We start from the raw sequence: 21,576 nt of genomic DNA, 5'->3' as shown, positions 1-21,576 counted from the left end.
GTGGTTAAGTGAGCACTTTCTGCTTCAGTGGCCTGGGGTTCACTGGTTCAGATCCCAGGTGTGGACATGGCACTGCTTGGCAAGCCATGGTAGGTGTCCCACATATAAAGTAGAGGAAGATGGGCACAGATGTTAACTAAGAGCCAGTCTTCCTCAGCCAAAAGAGGAGGATTGGCAGCAGATATTAGCTCAGGGCCAGTCTTCCTCAAAAAAAAAAAAGAAAAAGAAAAATAGCCAGGGATTTAGTGGACCAGCATCCAGCTTCTCCATCTAGGTAGGATGATTCTGAGGCATGGTCTACGGACTCTCTCAGAAACTCCTCAGTTGATTTGAATCCTAATTACCTGCAGTTTGAGTTTTAAAATAACACATATATGTGTCATATGTGCATATTTATGGATGCATATATTATTAACTAGAAAATTATCCTGGTGATCAATCGGGGATTGGGACACAGAAGTAGGAGGGAGACCAACTTTTATCTTTTTTGGGAACTAGATTGCCTGGGTTTCAGTCCCAACCCTGCAACTGGCTGTGTGACCTTGGCCAAGCTACTTACACTCTCTGTAAACTGGGGATAATGACAGCATTTATCTTACTGTTCATTGTGAGGATCACACTAGTAAATATATGAAAAGTGCTTAGAACAGGGTCGGATGCATAGTCAGCATCACATAAACGCGAGGGGTCACCATTATCATCAGCATTATCATTATGATCATGTACTTTGTTTCTTTTTGTTATTTTGAGATTTGTACCATATCTGTGAATTGAATTTTTCAAAAAATAAATAACTTGAATGCTTCAATGGACATATGAAAGAACAGTTTCCTGACAAAAATCAGTGAGGAATTATTTAAGCCACCATTGCTTTTTATCAGCGGATGCTATAGGATACCTTATCTGTACCTGTACCTTTAAAAAATTTAAGGAATGCGATTACCTTATTTTAGATTGTTAAATAACATAAAGGGGAGGAAACGCCTTGGGAATATACCTATGGCTGATTTTTCACTTCAGCCCAGGAAAAATGTTCCTCTGGGCCAGTTTCACAATCGTGCTCCTCCTAATCACTTATTTCTGGTTCGGCTACTGGAAGCTTTTTATTTAACTACGATTCTTGTGTTCTAAGTCATTCCGGCGACAGTGGTATCACCTCTCTGCCAGTCTTTGCAAGGGAAAGCCAATTATTTATCAGCTGAAAAGAATGAATCGTTTGCTAAAATTGTTTGGCGACATTGAAACTCACACTGAGTGGTAAGCAAGGCCCCTGCAGCTGGGACCTGTAATCACATCGTCTTCTGAAAAATATCAGTTTAGGGACGACAGGAAAGTACGCAGATTAAACATGCCCAAACCCCCAACAAACCCCGCCCATGGATTTCAGCCGCCCCGGCAGGCCTGGGGCTAGAGGTGGCTCACTTTATTCCGGGGTCGTCAGCAGCCCCGGGCTGAGGAAGGCGACCCCGTCCCCGCCCCGACCCAGCACCGCAGCTGTGCGGGAGCCACGTCCTCCCTTCGAGGAGAAAGACCTCACAGGGCTGGGGGAGTTTTTTCTTTTCCTTTAACCGGAATCTGGCAGAATGTTATATTTAAATAACAAACATTGGCAATCATTTCAGCAGTACTGTTAGTTTGGATAAAATGTCTTTCCTATTGTAGCTAATTGCTTGAATATCTGCAAACTGATATACTCTTTGTAGACATTTATGCCGTCGTCTTTTTATAACTTTATTTCATTTTCTGTTCATTTCTGGTGTTGACTCAAAGGGCCTTTATCACCTCGCGCTGATAATCTGCGCTTTATGGCTGCTGGTGTGATCGGGAGCAGTTGAAGCAGGGTGCAATAATACACGCATATAAATATTTGAACAGGAAAAAGAAAGTCTGTCCGAGGCAGGCCAAGGAAGAAATGCATTTAAACAAATAATGCCACTAGAGGGACCGTGACTCTAAGCCAGGCCTAGGCAAGGTCGCCCTATCCTTGCACTACGCGGACGGTGGGTAGAATGCCATGGCTGATTTCAAAGAGCCAGGTCATTGCAGGCTCCACCGCCGACGGTGCCCAGCCGGGGTCCACGCTGGCAGGCTTGTGACGTCACTGTCGTGGCTTGCGTCTTTGGGGAGGATCCCTACAATAATTCCTCTGAGAAGAGTAAATTTGCTCTTGCCCGGAGTTAAAGACCTGAGAGGTTTTAATTAGTTTGCCGGCCTTTGCCTTCGGACATGAAAGGTTATTGCGGGATTCAAAGAACGTGCTGCCCGCGGTCTCCCTTTCCCAATTTTGCCTGGGGGCTTCCCCCCGTTTTTTGCACCTCTTGTGGACAGTCGAAAATGAGTGCAAAATGACATTCGCCTTAGAAAGTGCCAGCACCAGGAAGCAAACCTGGAGACAAACAGGCGGCTCGCTGGGCCAGGCATAGCTGGTGCTGTCCGCGGTTGTCCCTGACAGCGGGCGGCCCGAACCACCTGTGTTTGCTCACTAGCTTTCCCCAATCTGCGAGAAAAGGGCCCGGCGGTCACATGGCAGCCAGATAGGCCAGGCACCATGGGAATACAAAAGCCGGAGCTTTTAGCGGAGTTAATCATTAATGCGCCTTTTCTTTGTCCCATTCAGGAGTGCTGACAGGGCTTTGATGGCCCGTATTTGCCATCGGCGGCTGCAGGCAGCGCCAGGTACTAAGGAGCCTGTGGGTCCGGGCTCCTCGCAGCGGCGCAGAGCCGGGTCTGGACCGGGACCCCTGAGTCGTGCCCCTGCACACGTATCCGCTCCCGGGGCGCCCCCACCCTTTGCGGCTTGTTAGTGAGCACCCCCCGCTGAGGCCTGGGTGCTCCCGCGGACTATCCGCCGGGGTCCAGCGAGGCAGGGCTGGGAGACCCGTGTTTAGAGCCCGTGAGCCTCCCTCTCCGTGTGTTAGCTTTCCCGAAACCAGAAAACAAAGCTCCACTGAATGTGTTTTTCCTTTGTTTTAATCTGGACCTGGGATGGACTATTTTGGCATAACAGCAACGGGGCCTTATCTTACCGAAACTTAGCTTAGAAATTTACTCATGAGCATATTCTGACATTTCCACCTCAGCAACTAAAGTGCAGGTGTACTGACAGCTTTTTTGCAAAAAGATGGAAAACTTCACTGTAACAGTCTTAACAGTAAGTAGCTCGTGTGTCAACAGACTGGAGTTAGGGTGAATGTGAGCCACATTAAAAGCCCCTTGTTCCTTGTCCTCTTATCTGACTCTGTGAAGCTGCCCCCCTCCCAGGACCACGACAGGCAAACCCCCAAACCTGTGCTCTGCTCTCCAGCTGCTGCAGCCCTCCTGAGCCCGCCCCCTGGAAGACAGACACCACCGGCGGCCGGCTATAAACCGTGCGTGCCTCATTGTCCTTTAAGAGTAGTTGAAAACAAGCGAATAAAAAGTATGTCTTTGAAACCTGGCCGATAAAGGGACAGAGATTTTAAAGTTTTGGTCATTAAAAAGCAGAGCTTTCTTTAGGAATTGAGCACACGAAAATTTTGCTGATCACTGTTGATCGTGTGTGAAAACATTGTCAGGAAAGATATCACACTCAAAACATGGTACCACCATGTGTTCATATAGCTCCCCTTGGCCAGAGTCAAAACACTTTTAAAGATTTTATGCAATTAATCTTTACAGCATCTAGGGCATACTGGATGATGACAAATTTTATTGCCATTTTTTTTTAACAGATGAGGAAGTGAAAGTTGACTGACTTGCCTCGTCATCTTGGAATTGTAACGACAGACAGATGATTAGAATCCCCGAGGGATTAGAATGTGGTTTAGGGCGGACTCGCTGTGTGTTATTGTCTGCTGCATCCTGTGCCTTGCAGACTGGTTTTATTTTTAAGGAAATTGCTTAAGCTCTCTCAAGTGTATTGGTCATCCACTATGTACTACAGAGTACTTAGCTCTAGAGGGAATAAAAATGGAGACAATATGGTTCCTGCCATCGAGAAGCAGCTCTGGAGATAAGACACGCACCAGAAATAAATAAAAGGAAATGTGTGCAGTGTTTCTCTGCTGCAGGATGAAATGCCCAAGTCCTTACATCCTAGGAGAGCTTTGCCCCAGATCTGAAAACTCTCGACAGGGAGGAAAAGCGATTTCAGAATGCCTGGGTATTAGTATGTGGAAAGCATCCAATTCAAATAACGTTATCAGTTTTAACATAATGAGCAGGGTCTGTGGTATAATCAGCCTTTATTTTTTAAAATGCTCTTCGTATAGGGAGCCTGACCAAATCTTATACCCTACATTGTCCATTTCATCACAGGCTCATCAACCCCAGATTTGTGTATAAGGTTAGAGTCAACTCTACTATAAAAAAAAAAAAAAATCCATCTTTTTTCCTCTACATGTGCAGTTGTTCTAGAATATGATCTTTGACTTTGAAAGGGGGCAAAGCTGTTGGCTAAATATGCATTCAATTAAATCTATTGTAAGGCATACAAGGGGCATAAGGAAAAAAATTCTGGTATTTTGTGGGCAAAATTATCTGACTTACTCCTTAAGATATAAACAAAAATTTAGCCATTTGGGGCAGGTAAAGGAGGTCAAATTGATGTATTGATAAAGATGTACTGATATTAATTGATACTGACGTTCTCCTGTAATTGTTAAAGTGATTTGAATCAAGAGAGAAGGATGGATCTGTGTTATGCATAGTCTGATTTCCTGGGGGGAAGATAGAAGGCTTAGTTTAGGATACCCAAAACGCCACCCCTAAGTCAAGAATTTGAGTGCAGATTGTTTATTTGGAATGTGGTCCCAGGAAACAGAGTGACAGAGAAGAGCAGTGAGGCAGCGAAGGGGAGACAGCCAATAAAGGGTATGCTAATGGTCAGGTCACCACTCTGGATGCCTGGAGCTTAACTCTATAGGGCACCACTGAGAAACTGTGCAGAACCCAGTCCAGGGTTGTCCCACTAAGGGGAAGGGAACCTGGGCTATTTTGCCCACCAACTCCTGTCCTTCCTTGGTGAAGGGTCCCACCTGGAGGTGTGAACTCTCCAGCACTCTGACCACTCCACCCACTGGGGAACACCCACCTCTGTTCTGAGAATACCCTCGCACAGAGGAAGCCTCCAATACGTAGGGGAATGTCTGCAAGTGACCTCTGATGGCCCCAGGGAATACGGCATGGCTTCTACAGCATCAGCCACAACGGACTTCACTGAAGCAGAAGGGGAGGAAAGAGAAAGGAGGCTGGCACTTGGGGCCGACTGAGGTCAACACAGCTTATAAGCAGAACCCTAGTCATGGAGATCTCTAAACACAGGATAAGAAGTGCTGCTTCTGAGGTCAACCACAGGTCTCTCTGGTGCCTTCTGTTTGCAATACAAGCATACTCTAGCATGGGGAGACAGGCTCCAAAAGACCTAGAGGCTGCACGCATCCACTGGGTTTGCTTTAAAAGCATAAGAAAGCCATCGTCAGCTCTAGGAGGTTCCACTGCAAAGGTTTGCGTGTGCCCATGTGGGCTGTATGCTTCCTCATTGGAACTCATCTTCCCAATAGCTTGGAGGAGCGTATTTGGCTTGGCTGTGGTCGTACTGGAACGAAGAACCAGGAAGTGGAGTATGTGCATTTACTTATTCACGTTCATAGCATGTTAAGGTCCTGATGCTTCTCTCTCTGCATAGTCATTTTTGTGTGTTCCATTCAGTGAAGCCGTGCCCCTTGAGGCAACGCATGCCTTCGATCAGTGATTCTCAGTGTGGTCCCTGGACCCGCATCATCAACAGCACCTAGATTCTTATTAGAAATGCGAATTCTCAGAGCCTACCCAACTTATCCAGAAACTCTTGCAGTGGGGCCAAGGAATCCGTGTTTTACAAGCCCTCTGGGAGGTCCCGAAGCGTGCTAACGTGTAAGAACCACCGGTGGGACTGCTCCAGAGGACTCCACTTCGAGAACCTCTGCGCCCACCTCCTGCCTCTCCACTAGCCTCAGTTTTATATATTTTTTCCAACCATATTCCTCCATTTTAAATGATATTCAAAGATACAATATCAAATTTAATAACAGCTTTCCAGAGGAAGGGAGACGATCCTGACTATATGGTACACATCCCGAATTTAAAAAAATGAAAATATGAAATACATCCATCTGGGAAACATGGGAACACAGGCATCTTGGATGCCCCATAGCTGACCCTAAAGACCCTAAAGGCTTCTGAAACACTGGTTCCTTCCAGGTCTGTTTCTCACAGGATGCTATTTTTTTCCCTGTGTCCTCTCCGGACCAATCTTGAGCTCAGGAGAAGAAGAGTCAGGGAAAGTTGTTCTTTGCATGGAATAGCATGGAATTTGAGTGAATTCAGTAATATGCTCAGCACAGGGAGGGGAGGGGATGTCAAAATTGCAGGCACTGACCCTGCCATTCTACCCCCTAGGCATTCTACCCTCTCAGGGAGCCAGGGGAAGGACCTGCATTTCCCTACCACCCTCCACAGGCCTGTATGCCTCTCAAGATGTGAGTATCTCTCCCCTGGGTTTCAGAAAGGTGTCTTTGTCTACACTATGGCACCTAATGCAAGCCCACTGCTTCTCCTCGTGCTCCAGTTCAAGTGACCACCCTGTTTGTTATCTATCCCAACTGAGGGCATTGCTGGTCCCTTGGGTCTATGGAGAGGAGCAATGTCAGGCTCCAGTGTGTCCCCTTCTGATGAGACTTTTAAGGATAAATTCAATGACACAGATGTTGCAGGTTGGCTTCTGTGGGAAGCAGACACTGCAATGGAAACTAAGGATGTTTATAGGGGGTGAGATCTCTACCTGGGAGAGGGAAGGGAAGGAAGTGGATTAGGCAGAGGAGTCCCAAGAAAGCCTTAGCTGTTGCCATGGAGAATTCTGGAGCTGGGCTGGCCTTCAGAGTGGTTCCTTCTATGGGAAGGTTGGGCCTTTACCTCAGTGTTGACCAGGCACTGGGTGGGAGATGCCCTTGGAGAGGCGCATGGCCTTGTGCTGGCAGTGTTCTTCAGCAGCTGGGAAATAAGGCCTCCGCCCAGAAAAGGAGCCACTGCGACACATTCCAGGGTCCACCACGATGGAGTCTGCATGGTTTGTTGACTTTGGGACTGACCCCCACAGAAGAGGAACTCTGCAGTATTCTGATCTCTGTTTACAGTTTTGGACAAGCTATTGGAAAATCATCTGATTTTCTATTTTTATTGCAAAAGAAATTTAGCTAAAAAGCAAGACTTCATTTTCCCTGGTTTTTAAAAAAGCACAAAGAACATATGGTTTTGTGCCTATTGTTGTTGTAATTACCTTCACCACAAAAGGACTTATTTTATAAGAACAAAAATTTTCTCCCCCAGTAGTCAAGGGGAGGATAACTTCTCATTCCCTATCCCACTCAATCCCTAGAGTGAGGTTTCCAATGTAAAACATACATTCTGGAGAATTTCATGCCACATCCAGATTGGAAAGTTTAGCTGTGATGGGCTTGAGGGATGTTTGCCAACCATTTAGGACGCTTGAGATAAACTGAAAACCATTAACCCATTCATAACACCAAACTGGAAACAGCCCAAGTGTCCATCAACAAGTGAAAGATAAACTATGGCACATCCGCATAATGGAACACACTCAGCAACGAAAGAGAATGAACTAGCGATGCATGTAGCAACAAGGATGAGGCTCAGAAACATTATGCTGAGTGAAAGAAACCAGGTTCAAAAGACTACGTACTATTTGATTCCACTGATACAAAATTCTGAGATAGAAAGACTAACCTGTGGTAAAAACTTAAAGAACAATTGTAGCCTTGAGAAAGAGGCACCACAAGATACACTGGAAGGGACAGGAGAGAACTTTCTGGAGTGACAGAACTGTTCAATCTTGACAGGGACTTGGTTTACCCAGATGTCTACATTTATCAAAATTCAGCGAATGGTAAATGCAAGGTTAGTGCATTTCACTAGATGTGCATTTTACCTTTAAAAACTGCAAACAAACATTGAACTGCAAACAAATATTGAACTCTAGTCTTAATAAGATGCATACTGACGTGTTGAGGAGTAAAATGCAAAGATGTGGACAACTTACTTTGAAATGCGTCAGAAACAATAACGGATGGGTAGACTGGTGTGGTGAGGCGGTGAGTAAAGGGGATTAAACAGTTACAGACCCGGGTGATGGGCACATGGGTGTTCCCTGAACAATTCATCCAACTTTTCTTTGTGTTTGAAATTTCTCATTGTATAATCCTGGGGAAAAATCATTAAAAACAAGTTTACCCCTCTCCCATTCCGGAGCCTCCCCCCTGCTTAGGGGTCACTCTCTGCGAGCCGTGATGCCTCCCCCCTGCTTAGGATCGCCCTCTGAGCCGTGATGCGAGCATCCTGTGCTTCTGCACAAGGCTCTCTGGGGGCTTTCACAGGAGCTGGGAGAGTCCTCCTGGATCCTTCAGAAGTGCGTAAATGGCGCCGTTGGTTTATACGGGAACTAAGTTTTGCATCTATTTAGAATGTGTTGGCTTACTCCCTCAGGATCAATCATTGCGAGCCCGGTACAAATAGGGAGGTTCTTCCATAATCTCTGGACATGTGCTGAGTGTGCATCTCTCTGCCTGCAATGATGAGAATGCACATGTGCCATGTTCCATATCTGGAATTAAAATAATCCTCATTTGTTATGGACTCAATATTTATGTTCCCCTAAAATTCATATTTTGACACCCCAATCCCTAAGGTGATGCTATTTAGAGGTGGGGCTTTGGGGAGGTAATTAGAGTTAGATGAGATCTGAGGGCGGGGCCCCTGAGATGGAATTAGTGTCCATCTAAGAAGAGATCAGAGAGCTTGCTTGCTTTCTCTGTCTTGTCTCTGTCTCTCTCTGCCATGTGAGTATACTGCAAGTCAGGAAGAGAGCTCTCACCAGACAGAGAGTCTGCCAACACCTTGATCTTGGACTTCCAAGCCTCCAGAACTGTGAGAAATATCTCTGTTGTTTAAGCTGCTCAAGCAGCCTGAGACATCATTGTTCTGAATGAACTGCCAAGATTCAGGCTCATTCTAAAGACTGGGCTTCACTAACTGGCTTTAAAGTTCTCACTGTTTAGCCCCATTAGTAAGTCACCCAGCCTCTTCCTTCTGTGCTCTAAGGTGGTGATGTAAACACAAGCCTCAAGATGGCATCCCCCGTGGACAGGGCAGGGCCCAGGAACAAAGAGATAGGAGGGACAAAAGGATCCAGGCCCAGTATCATGGGGGTGATGCTGATTGGTTGGTTCCCAGAGATGCTGTAAGAGTAACTTGCAAAGACTGCAAGCTGCAACAAGTGATTAGGGAGGAAGGCCAGGGCTGAGAGCGCCTTAGACACACGTTTACATGAGTCAGAAGGGGGGAGGGAACACAATGGAGACCTCGGTGTCCTTGGAAAGCTGGATAGGGCAGAGTAAAGGAGCTCTTATTTATTGCGCTCTTGTCAGTGCCAAGCACGTCTCTACAAATTTTACACTTAATTCTTCAAGGTCACAAAGCCTCTGTGACATAGCTGTGGTTATCACCTTGATTTGACAGACAAGGAAACTGAGACCCACAGAGGCCAGAGCTGCTCAGTGGCACATGTGAGTTGAGGGAACTCTAACTTTGGGGTCACTTCTCCCCAGCCCTCCACACAGGAGCTCAGCGGGCATCTCTGAACCTCAGCTTCTCATGTGTTCAGTGGTGCTAATATGGGCTTCTGAATAGGGGTGCTGTGAGGATTGAATGAAATGGGGTAACGGATATGAATGTGTTTTGGAAAATGAAAATCCACAAACATCGGAAATGGTTGTAGTTATTTTTCTCATCTGTTCTAGAGAAGAGAGGTTGCTCTTTCTTCAACTGATAGGGTATCCCAGACGTGACACAGTGGAAGTTCCTCCACAGCAAAGGGGAATAGATGGCTGTTGGTCACACAAGTGGAGTTAAAGCCTCAGACTCTCTCGCTGGCATGAGTAATGATTTCACAGGCAGATGGCACTGGTGAGAGGATGCTGAGAGGCTCTACAAGAAACACCTGCTTGCATTTAGAGCCCCCCTCACCCCCGCCCGCCCTCCCACACCCCCAGCCACTCATCCTACCCTATCTGTTCCCTCAGCTGCAGGGAGCTCCCAAAGATGATGCTTCACAACCTTGTTCATCTTTAGAGCAAGGTCCCGGGTGCCGTGTGTGGCTAATCTGATGGGTACCTCACCCGTCTCATTGCAGCAGCTGCCCTTCCCTTGCGGCCTCCTTGTCCTCGTTTAGAATGTGAGCTGTGTGAGCAGGGACTAGAGACAGCACAGCCACTTGGGCCACACCTGCTCCAGGTCTTGTTTACAGACGTCCTCGTCCCCCATTGCCACCAGGAACTGGGGGCCCTCCGTGTGCTCGGCAGATGTTTTGCCAGGGCTGTTTTCACAGGCAAAGCTTTGTTCTTTCACTTTTTTAATATCAAGGACCCCCAAACAGCTGTCCAATAGGCTGCTTGTTTCTAAGAACATTTTTCCTCTGCAAACAACAGCTTGCATCTGGAACTGCCCTCAAACCTGATGCCCCCTCCCTCAGTGCCCCATCCCCAGCCTCTTCACTTGCCAAAAGTTTCCCCAGGAGAACACCAGAGGAAGTGAAGCTGAAGTTGCATTTTTGACCAAGTTCTGTAGCTTCCTGCAGCTCAACAATAACCTTCATGAAGCCCCAGGTGACCCAGCACGGGGAGCCTCTGCCTTCCCCTGCATATGGTGCCTGAAAGGGCCATCCTTGTCAGTGAAGAAAACCAAGATAAATTCTAGAAAACTTGAATCACCTCGGTGTAACATCTTTGTCCTATACCTATAATTGTCTTTTCCACCCACCAAAACTCTGCCTGTCTCTGAGGCCTTGGCATGAAAGTGTTTCCTCTGTTATGAGAGAGGTCAGTAAAGCAAGAGCACACAGGATACCCAGACAGGGAATATTTCAGAAAAGGAGGAATGTAAAGAGGCTGGGAAGGTGTGTAGAGATGATGTTGAGATGCTCAAAACCATAACTCTTCTTATACTATCGAAATGGCCACCATTTTCCTCCAGCACCATGACCAAGTCATCCCCTCCATTCTCTCTTGGGAGTCCTTGCTGATTCTCTCCATCACTGTCCATCAACCACTAACCCTGGGCCTTGATGCTCCCTTCTTAGGTTCAGTTAGCCCAGGAGGCTGGGCTATAGGCTTGGGCTTGACAGTTTACTCAGCCCAAGGAAGCTTTCTTTCACTTGGATGGATACAACCACGGGGCAATTTGCAAAGGGCATTATGAGAAAAATATGGACAGGATCACAATAATCCATTCTCAACACTGGAATACCAACTCCAAAATTATGCTGTATAAATGAAGTGACTATATTGTTGCTCTCGGATGCAACAGACAGAACGTGACAATTGCTGTCACCCTTTTTACCTGATGAAACAGACAGAGCACTGGACTTTGAATCAGGACACATGGGTTTGAGTTCCAGCTTTGCTAGTGGCCACTGTTTTAGGAAAGTCACTGACGTTTTCTCTTTAACTACCTCAAAAATAATAGGCATAACCGTAATAGCCACCACTAACGCTACTTGGTTAATCTTCACAAGTTGGGAGGTGGGTGTCTAAGGTTTAGGTGTGGAAACCAAGGGCACAAAGTAAGGGAGTAGAGGAATGGGATATCTAGGGATCTGCCCTTCCTAGGGGAGTCTTTTCTGTAGCCACACCCCAGGACAGCACTGATTTGTCTCACAGTAGAAACCACCTGTGGTCAACGCAAGCTGTCACCCTCATCAGCAACCTTCAACCGGCTCCACTCAGCAAAGGCGGAGACGCACTCACAGCCTTGGCTTTGCAATGCTCTCCCAGACCCCGTCTCCCTCCTGTTTCCATCCCGATTTGCTGCTGCCCAGCTGGTGCTCTGCACGGTGTCCCTGCCTTTTCCGGCGGCTCCTTTCGGCAATGGCCCAGTTCTCCACTCTACTCTGCTGTTGGAGGTAAGCAAATCTCCCGGTTCAACTCATCTGTGGTGACTGGTGCCGTGTCAACTTGGTTTACCTGGGAATTATATTTTCCAGAATCCCCTCTCCCATATTATTGTGAATTAGAGTTGGCCAAAAGAGGAATTTCACAAGGTTTGGGCTGCAGAAGCAAAGCAATGACCATTACTCTCAGTAGATTGCCAAGGGGTTGGATGGACAGAAGTAGAAGTGCGTGGTGGGGTTCAGCTTGTCCTGGTTCCCCTCCACTCTGTGTCCAGCTCATTTTCCAGACTTCCAGCCCTGTGATCAAGAATAGAAACCGACAGCCAGAGTGGTAGCTATGCAGAGGAAATGGCTTCCCAAGCACCTTTCCCGAACTCCTCCGTCCCGGTCCCCTCTGTGGCAGGCTGTGCTTCTCTTCTCAGATGGACTGGCTGGGGACGCTTCTCGATCTGCCAACTCTCCCTTCCAAATCTGCGCTTCCCCAACTGCTCCCAGAAGCATAAAGTGTCCATTTCTTCTCCTACATCCCTTATCGCGTCAACCTTCGCTGAGCCCCGCTTCCCAGCCATGCACCGCCCTTGAGGCACTCTCCCCAAAGGCCTCCCAGGACCCTGAAATGAGGAAAGAGTGAAGAACATCATGGGAGAACATGGGGACAAAAGACTATTTTCTTCTGCTGCCCCATTTTTGTAACAGAGAGCTTCATCTTGTTATTCATCACTACAATTTTCAAAATGCAGAAATCCTTTCACGAGACCGGCAGAGATATTTCTTAGCGCCTTATTTCCTGAAACCTTCAGGGTGATCAACCATGACAAAATTGAACTGATGGCTAAAGCTTAAATCAGTAACTCCCAGCAGAGGCTAATGATTTCCGACACCGGTGCGGGTCTCCAGAAATGTCAAGCAATTGCAAAATTCTAAAATGATAATGACTGTAAATCCACTCTAAACATAAAGGTTGGGAAAAGAGAGGGCCAATGGGAAATGAAGAAAGAGGAAATGCAAAATCAAAGGGTCAAAGACTCCACCCCCCCCCCCAAACCCCCCCTTAAGGAAGCGGGTTATGAGAGGAGAGATGGCCTTACTCTCCTGAAGTGGGGCATGAAGCAATGCCAGGGTCTGGGTCGGCAGCGCCCAACCTGTCCTGGCTGTAGAGAGAGTGTGTCAGGTGACAGATGGGCTCCAACACTCCTGGGTGACGTTACCTGGTACGTGGAGAGGGACCTGCACTGAGGGGCCTTGAGCAAGGATCAGCAAACAGGAAGGAAATAAAATGTCTCCTACCAGCAGCAAAGATAAGCCTTTTATAGGGGGCAGGCACAGCAAGATTTTTTTTAAAAGTATGCACGAGAAGAACAAAGAAGTCATTCTTTTCTTTTGTTGTGCGGTGGGGGTGGGGCAGAATGAGGAAATTTTTACTCAAAGCTTTCAGGAAACTTAGGCAGCCTTTGACATTCCCGTTTTAAATTTAACAACCAAGGTTTGTTGTGTATCTGCTCAGTGTGAAGGCTGGAGAGAGAGAGAAACCTAAAAGTGGCTCATGGGCTAGAGCCACAAGTTACCCCTCATGGGGCAGTGTGTGTGATCCAGGGAGCAGATGCTGGGGGGTTTGTACACAAGGTTCTGAAGGAAGAGGAGGCACCGAGGCAGGGGAGGGAGCCCGAGGCCCAGGGCATGACACCAGAGGCACACAAAGTGAAGAAGGGCGCAGCGTGCTTGGGTGAAAACGAGTTTGTTTTGCCCAGCTCATACGGGAAGAGTGGAGGAAGATGAGACAAGCTGAGAAGGCAGGGGCCACATGGTAAGGGACTCACACGTCACGCAAAGGAGGTCAGACTTGGTCCTTAGGGCACTGGGCTCTGTCCTGGTACCTTTTGCATCCTTTACACGATCAGGTTTGTTTTAGGAGGCCAGGTTTGCTTAGAACAATACCACGATTATTTTATCCTCAAGCTTTAAAGCACTGAACTGCACCGGAAAACCTCGAGGCTCCAAGCGTCATTCCTGTTTGGAATTTGCTTGGAAGCAAAGGTGCAGTCCTCACAAATCTGTGGACTGTCTCTCCCTGCAGGGTCTGGCAGAGCAGGGGTGCTGGGAGGCCCACCCAAGCCGGGGAGCGGGGGGTTCCAGATTCAAAGCAGCATAGGCCTGTGGGCAAGTCGGAGTCCTAGTGTGACCTAGAGATTGGCCAGGAGCTCAGCTCTGGTTAAAAAAAAAAGAAAAATTCTTTAAAGTAGCAAATTTCAGATATCAATGATTATAAAACCCCACTGCAGAATCTATTGGAGCTCAGGCTTCTAGACCTGTTCTGTGACATGAGCCACATGTCAAGTGCTCAAGCCCACGCGTGGCTAGAGGCTATCTCCCTGGACAGGGCAGATATAGAACATTTCTGCCATCACAGAAAGTTCTATTGGACAACACTGCCCGAGACACTGACATTTTACATCATTACAAACAATATTAAACAAATATTTGAAATCAGCTCCCTACACCCCACACTGCCTGTTGTTTTGCAATAAGCGGAAATTTAGAAGTAGGGAATCCTGGAAATATTCTGGTATCTGGGAAGCTTCTTATAATTGGCCAGTTTCATCTCCAGGTCTCCTTTTCTTACCTGGTCCCTATTTGTGTATTACCGGTTTATCGAATCAATGCAATCAAGCAGTGCTCTAAGTCATGCTGCATCCTAGGCACAAGTAAAGCATCTCCGTTAAATGGACCAAAAACCTTCTGGCCTCCAGGGAGGAGATCTACGTCAGCGCCAAGCCACTCATAGCATTGAGCTTGCTGATGATTCTGCTGGGGCCTCTCCAGACATTGTCTTGTTTCTGTTCTGAATACAGTAGAGTCGCAGCTTGTGAATTCTAAAGTACGTGTGTAGGGCACAAGCGTGGTTGAAAGTAACCCCTGGAAAATCTCTGAAATTACCCTGAAAGATGGTGCTATGTTGTGTCTCGGTATCTGTAACCCTTCCTGTTTCTCCTCCAGCACCAGAAAAATGGTTCTCTCTTCACACAACCAGACGGTGAAGTATTGGCTGGAGTTCCAGCATTCATTTGTCCAAAATACAAGAATCTTCACAGTTGGTGCAACAAGATGCTCACGCTAGGAGAGACAGGTGGGGATCTGAACCAAAGGAGCAGGAGGCTCTGCAGGCAGCCCGTCTTCCTCAGTGGATGGCTGCTGAGCGCAGGCAGGACCTGCTCGCTCGCTCTCAACCTCCGGAGCAGGATTCATGGCGTCAGGTGCAGATATGATGTGGTACCACAGTGTTGCCGAGCCAGTAACCTACACATAAACACAGTCACCCCCACACCACACACCCCTGCCTGCCAGAGCCACATTCCTGCCAGGCCAGTGGGCTGAATTTCCAGAGTCTGGACTGTAGGGCTGTCCACGTGGACAGTGTCTGCCCTGCAGAGGTAGGCCGGCCCAATGATGCCTTCCTGCGCTGGCCCCACCCCTTGTCAGGTGGAGACAATGTCTCTCTGTGACAAAGCAGGCAATGACACTCATGGTCTCAAAACGAGATGACGCCCTTTGTTCCAAGTAACTGGAAATAGAAGTGTCACCAGGCAGGCAGCACAGGGAGCAAGGAAAGTGGCCACAGCGCTGAGCCAGGCACTCGGGGTCGAGGCACACAGTTCCAGGCCCTCGCGGGTGAGAATGCTCAACCAAGCTATTTGCTTAAAAGTTTTCTTTTCCTGATAGCATGAGGGCGGAGAGTGAGGATCCAGAGGAAGGTGGTGGAGAATGGATCCGTTTCTGCTCTGATTCGTTGTAGACCGGGAGTTTCTCATCAGAACTGGATCCACAGGGCGACATGACATGACCCTAAGCAACGCAGGATTAAAAACACCAGTTCGCTGTCTTAATGCTTCATACTCATGTGAAAATACAATACTAATGTCAAAATATTTTCATCCTTCCATCCAGATGTTTGTTGTCTAGACCAGCTAGTGAGGACAGCTCAGGGGTTAATAATTTTCTGTTTAGCGTGTGTTTTAGGGGCCAGAAAACATTTGCTTGGGTTCTTTTTCGCATTTTTATTTTTATATTCTAGAAATGGTTTTGAGATTGGAACTGCAAATAGCACGCACACTTCCCTGAGCTGAAACACACGGGGTCCCCGCAGGTAAAGCCATCTCGGCGGCAGCCGCAGAGCACGGCCTCACCGGCCTTTCCTTCTCACTGGGGAGACCTGGAGGCAGCAGACAGACGTTCTTTCAAAGGTGTCACCTGCAACTGCTCAGTGCTGCAAATCCAGATTGCATACAGACTGTGCAACCAATAAATGGTTTAAAATTGTTTGCCGGAATTGATATGACTTGCAATTGGTGTCTGACTTCCAATTGAAATTCCTATATAAGAAAAGCTACACGTATATACGTTAACTATAAAGTCATCATATTATTCTCTTTGACTTTAGGATAAGTAAAAGTTAATATAAACTAAGAACTAGTAAACCAGCTAGTTATTAAACTAATAAAATATCTCCTTTTCAGGTTTTAAAGATTGAAGTCTGCGCACAAGAATTTATTTGAAAATAGGGCCAATTATTACAAAAGAATAAAAGTTTGAAAGCCACAGGAATAGTCCAACCTCCCCATTTTACAGATGAGAAAAGTGAAGCCCAGAGAGAGGTCCTGGGAAGTCGTGGACCGATTCGTCTGCACGGCTAAGCCCGGGGCTGCCTTCCCTCTCGGGCCACTGAGATTTCTGTTTTCATCTACTGCTTCTCCCCTCTCAGGAAGCTCAGAAACGAGTTGGGATTTCAAATTTACTTCTGAAGTAAAAGCAGCTGGAGAAATTCTGTGTCATAGCTAACCACAAATAAAATAATAAAAACATTTAAGGCTAAATTAGATACCCGCTCTTCAAATGGCATGGAGACCAGCTGGCTGCGGCCTGGCCCCTGCCGGCCCGACACCACGTCTCTACAGCACACATGGACCGCCACGGGGCAGCCACCCCGCAGGCTCAGGGTACACAGTCTGGCTGTGCTCCCCCAAGGAAGGGGTCCAGGCTGGCAGGCAGGGGTCAACACTCTCACGCACCCCAGTTTTGTCACCAACTCACCAGCCACCTAAGGCCACCCAAACATATTTTGATGTCGATTTATTTTTAAAAAAGCAGAATGAGCCATGAGGGAAAAGGCCGTTTTCTGTCTGAACAGGAGGGATGGGTCCCTAGGAGTGACAGAGGGAAGAAAGAGGAGAAATTGAAATAGCTCAGACGCTAATAAAGCTGTGTGTATAAACGGTTCTTTGGGAACCTTGTGGAAATCTAGTACCTACTGGCTCCTGGCAGCTGCCCGCTTCCCCCACCATGGGAGAGGCAGCAGGGGGTGGTGACCACAGCCCGGCCGGAGTCAGTTCATCAGGCCTCTGCGCTGGCTCTGGGACAGAGGGATCTGTGGACCCCCAGCCCTGTAAGAAGCAGGAGGCTAAAAACATGGAAGGATTAAGGGTGCCTTTTAGATCAGTAATTCCATCACAGTGAATTTGTACAACCGCCAGGCGAGGAAAGCAGGACAGAAACTGCTGCCTGCTTTGCAGATCAGAGAAGTTATGGAACTTTCCTCAGGTCATATAGATAGTTAACAATAAAACAAGACAGGCTCCCCGCTCTCCTACATCCTGTGAGTGCTGTTTCCACCACAACTATCATTTCGCAGGAGGAAGCTCTGATTGACAAGGAGCTCCTGGCTGATCAACTTCATCCATCTGCAGGCTAGAGAGTTTGGGGACTTCTGCCAAACAAGCAAAGGCGCAAACAATCAGCGGAATAACTCCATATCCTAGAGGTGGTATTTTCTCGACTCTCACTGACCTCTGTGTGACCACCCAGGTGGGCTCTGGGTGCCACTGGCCATCCGCCTCATTGGCTTTTGCTCTGCTCCTGTTTACCTGTTTTATCAAGAGCGGGCAGTGTGTCAGTGCCTTGCAGGGCATTAATAAAGATAAGAGAGGCCATGGCTACCAAACAGAGTTTTCAAAAACCCTCCCCTGGTTTCCCTGGCTGCAGGGCTGCATGCATAGACACACAGAGCCACTGATGCAGGAACTATTATTGCCATCCGATTATTGTCATTGTAATGCCTATTCAACTGCTCCTTTGTAAGTTCCTAGAGGGCAGGGACCGTGTCTTGGGCTGCTTTTCATGAGTTCATGCCTTCCTGCTTCCATTCACTCATCCTACAAACATTTATTGAGTGCAGCCCTCACAGTGCCCACCGCAGTGGTGGAGACACAGAAGATACGTCACATCTTGTGTGTCCCCAGCAGCACAGTCCTGCCCTGGGTGCCAGCCCTCACCCACCCTTCTAGGAACGGAACCCCAAATCGGGCACAGGCTGCATCACGAACAACAGGTGGCATCTTCTCCTTTCAACATCTTTGTTCCATCCAAATGTCTATAACATGCCCATATTTCTTTTATAATAAAAACAACAATCTAACAAGGTCTACTTTTTAAACCTACTATTTTAAACCTAAAATTCTATTTTTCTCATCCTTGGTGGCCCAGTTGAATCACCTTGGGAATGTTAAAATACTGACGCTGGGTCCCATGCACAGTGAGTCTGATTTCATTGGCCTGAGCGTTGGGAGTTTTCAAAGCTCCGCAGGTGATTCTAACATGTGTCCAAGTGACAGAGGCGCTGTTCAAACCCAAGACAGAGGACAGCAAGCTGCGGGCTCGGGAGCAGGCATCGCTCTGGCATTTGTTGCTTTGTGAACCTGCACGTGTATTTTGGACTCCAAATCCTGACTCTCCCTGTCCCGACCCCCACCTCCCACCTGCTCCCCAGTACCCGAGAGCCCACTGCGCTCCGGGCCTTCCTGCCAGCTCTTCGCCTGGGGACTCAGAACACACTTCTGTGCTCTCCAGTCCAATTAAGGCGTCAGGACTAGCCCACCATGGGGTCGGCCGCCACCTCGCAATATGTTCTTTTTTCTGACTTCCCAAAGCTTGGCCGACTCCATTCCCTGGACTGCAGGACTTCACTCCCTCTCTGCTGGAGCGGAGACCTCTTTTCTGTTCTTCTCACTACCGGGGACACGCCACTCCCCCTTTGGTGGCAATGACATCCTTTAAGAAGTGGGACCCTGTTGAGGTATCAGCACCTGCAGCCATATGGGCGTTCCAGGGGATGGCAGCAGGGGCTGTGGAGGGCCCCACAGGTCGTTTGTGACAAACACCAGAGAGTGCGTACCCTTGTCCTTGAAGTTCCTTCTAAAAGTCATGTGGACAAAGATGACTCCTGGAATGTGCAAATCCAAACCACAGTGAGATACCACTTCACACCCACTGGAAGGGCTTAATTCTTTCAGAAAAAGGAACATAAGTGTTGGCGAGGATGAGGAGAAACTGGAACTCTTGTATGTGGCTGGCGGGAAAGTACACCGGTGCAGCCAATGAGGAGGGCACTTTGGTGGTTCCTCAAAAAATTTAACATAGAATTATCATGTGACCCAGCCTGTCCACTCCAAGGTGTACATGCAAAACTGAAAACAGGGACTGGAGCAAACACACATCACACATGTCTGTAGCAGCATTATTCCCCATAGCCAAACGGGGAAACAGCCCAGATGGCAGATGGATGGATACATTCAAGGATGAATAAAATATATATAGTATAAATGATTGTATATTATATAAATATATGTTATTGTTTAATGAACAATATATATTGTAATAAAATGTATTAATACAATATGCATTTAATGTTCGATTACCTTACAAAATATATAACATATATCAAAATTGAAATTGAAGGATGAGATTAAAATATGAGGGAATTCCTTTTTCCTCAAGCCCCCAGGGGTGACCAGGTGGCCACCCGTCTGCTAGAACGCTCCCACAGTTGTTTCCTTTGCCCAGAAATTCTGAGAGTTAAAATCTGAAGGGATTCCTCTCCCCTTTCTCTACTTTCTTCCCTGGCTTCGACGAACATTTGGATCTAAGGGCAAAATTTGTTGGGCTGCTATTCTTACAGCTGTTTGTTTTGTTTTCCACATTTGCTCTGGAAGCAGAACATGGGTATTTCAATTCCTTCTGCGAGGTCTGTCTGCTCGAAAGACAAAACTGTGTTAGGACGCGCCACAGAACAACGAAACAAAGACGGACCGTCCGCCGGAGCTGGGGGCTGGCCGTGGGAGCGGCCGCGGGTCCGGAGCGCTCTCCAAGCGCCGGGCTGTCCACGCTCCTCCGAGCCCCGCCCGCGTCTAACTCAGCGCTGCACGCTCCTCAAACCCGGTCCCTTGGATAGACGAGAAGCTCTGTGCTGGGAGTCGCGGCGGGAGCAGGGCGACGCAGCCCGGCGGCCGGGCCCGGCCCCGAGTGACAGTGACGGCGCAGGGCCAGCTTCAAGGGCGGCGCCGGCTGCAGGCGCCGGGCGAGTCCGCGCGGCCGCCACTGTGAAGACGGCCTGAGACGGTGGTAGTTACACTGACCCTGTGAAATCTGGAAAAAGAAGCTGGGGACATTTTACTTCTGAGCATGAAGGGGAGGAGTGGAGAGCAGGGCGGGGCAGAACAGGAGAAATAAATTCTTAAAAGAGAATTTTACTTTATAACTTTTTTTACAAAATTAAAACCATGAATTGTTTTAGTTATCTTCTCACACCTCTACTATAAAGTGGGCAATTTTACAAGAAGTATATATCTTGAACCGTATGAAAATGCCGATATCTGGCTGTTTTAGACCCTTGAAAACAAGTTCAGATGGGTCAACCTAACACCTATGTAACATAATCAGTAAACTCCTGAACGTAGGCTATTTAAGCAGAAAATCTTTTACTGGGCAATAAAAAAATATATCAGAGAGAGAGAAAGCTTTCTAACTTAAGAGCAATTAACCAAGAAAGAAAATAAATTCAGCAATAGTTACATTTGCATGAATATTGAAATTCCTCTTAAAAGAAGAAACATCAGGGAAAAATCAAGTAAGTTAGTGAGGCTTTTACACACGTGGTGACGTGAAAAATAATAGATGGAGGGACACAAAATCCATATCCCCTCTCAAAACTGTTCTCTGGCAGAAGTCCCTCTGTGGAAGGACGAATCATAAGCAAGAGACCCGGGAAATGAATGCAACGCAGCCAGGAGATCTCACTGGCCGGTGAGCGGTGAGCAGACAGCAGACACGCAGGACGGGGCAGGGACCAGACAAAGCTCCTGTTCAGGGGGAACAGGTACAAGACAGATGGGTTGTTAAACATTGCCAGCATACTTGAGCAGTGCCATTCGGCGGTCAGAGCCCAGATAATGGTCACAAGGACATTGTGTAGCAGCGCGGTGGCTAATTTCAACCCCGCTAAAGCTATTGCTTATCTTTGTTGGTTTTGCAAAGATTAAGGTCGTTTCTCTGCTTTGAATGCACCACAGCTGCCTGGCAAAGCATTCCTGAAGTTTTGTCTGAATTCCCGCTGCTAAGAGGGGCCGAGCAGAACTTGGCACATGCAAAGACTTGTTTTGCTTGTAGCTGGAGTTGCTTCTTCTCAAAAGATCTGGACACTCTTTACTCTTACTTTTGGGCGGAGCATTCTGGAGTCAAGGTGGCCTTCTCAGTGAAATCTCCTTTGTGGGCTT

General features: G+C 47.6%; 1 long non-coding RNA gene across 1 annotated transcript in view; it reads left to right on the top strand.

Annotated features, from left to right (window-relative positions):
- Positions 1-19,593, top strand: part of LOC139040295 (uncharacterized) — a 32,937-nt gene extending 13,344 nt beyond the window's left edge. The window contains exons 2-5 of the long non-coding RNA XR_011494523.1: positions 6,418-6,497; positions 11,748-11,989; positions 14,972-15,101; positions 16,489-19,593. This is a non-coding gene — a long non-coding RNA (uncharacterized lncRNA). The remainder of the gene's footprint in view (positions 1-6,417; positions 6,498-11,747; positions 11,990-14,971; positions 15,102-16,488) is intronic.
- The last annotated feature ends 1,983 nt before the right edge of the window (positions 19,594-21,576 follow it).

Source organism: Equus asinus, chromosome 15 (genome assembly GCF_041296235.1).
Source record: "Equus asinus isolate D_3611 breed Donkey chromosome 15, EquAss-T2T_v2, whole genome shotgun sequence".
NCBI classification, from domain to species: domain Eukaryota; kingdom Metazoa; phylum Chordata; class Mammalia; order Perissodactyla; family Equidae; genus Equus; species Equus asinus.
This window is presented reverse-complemented; position numbering and strand designations above follow the sequence as displayed.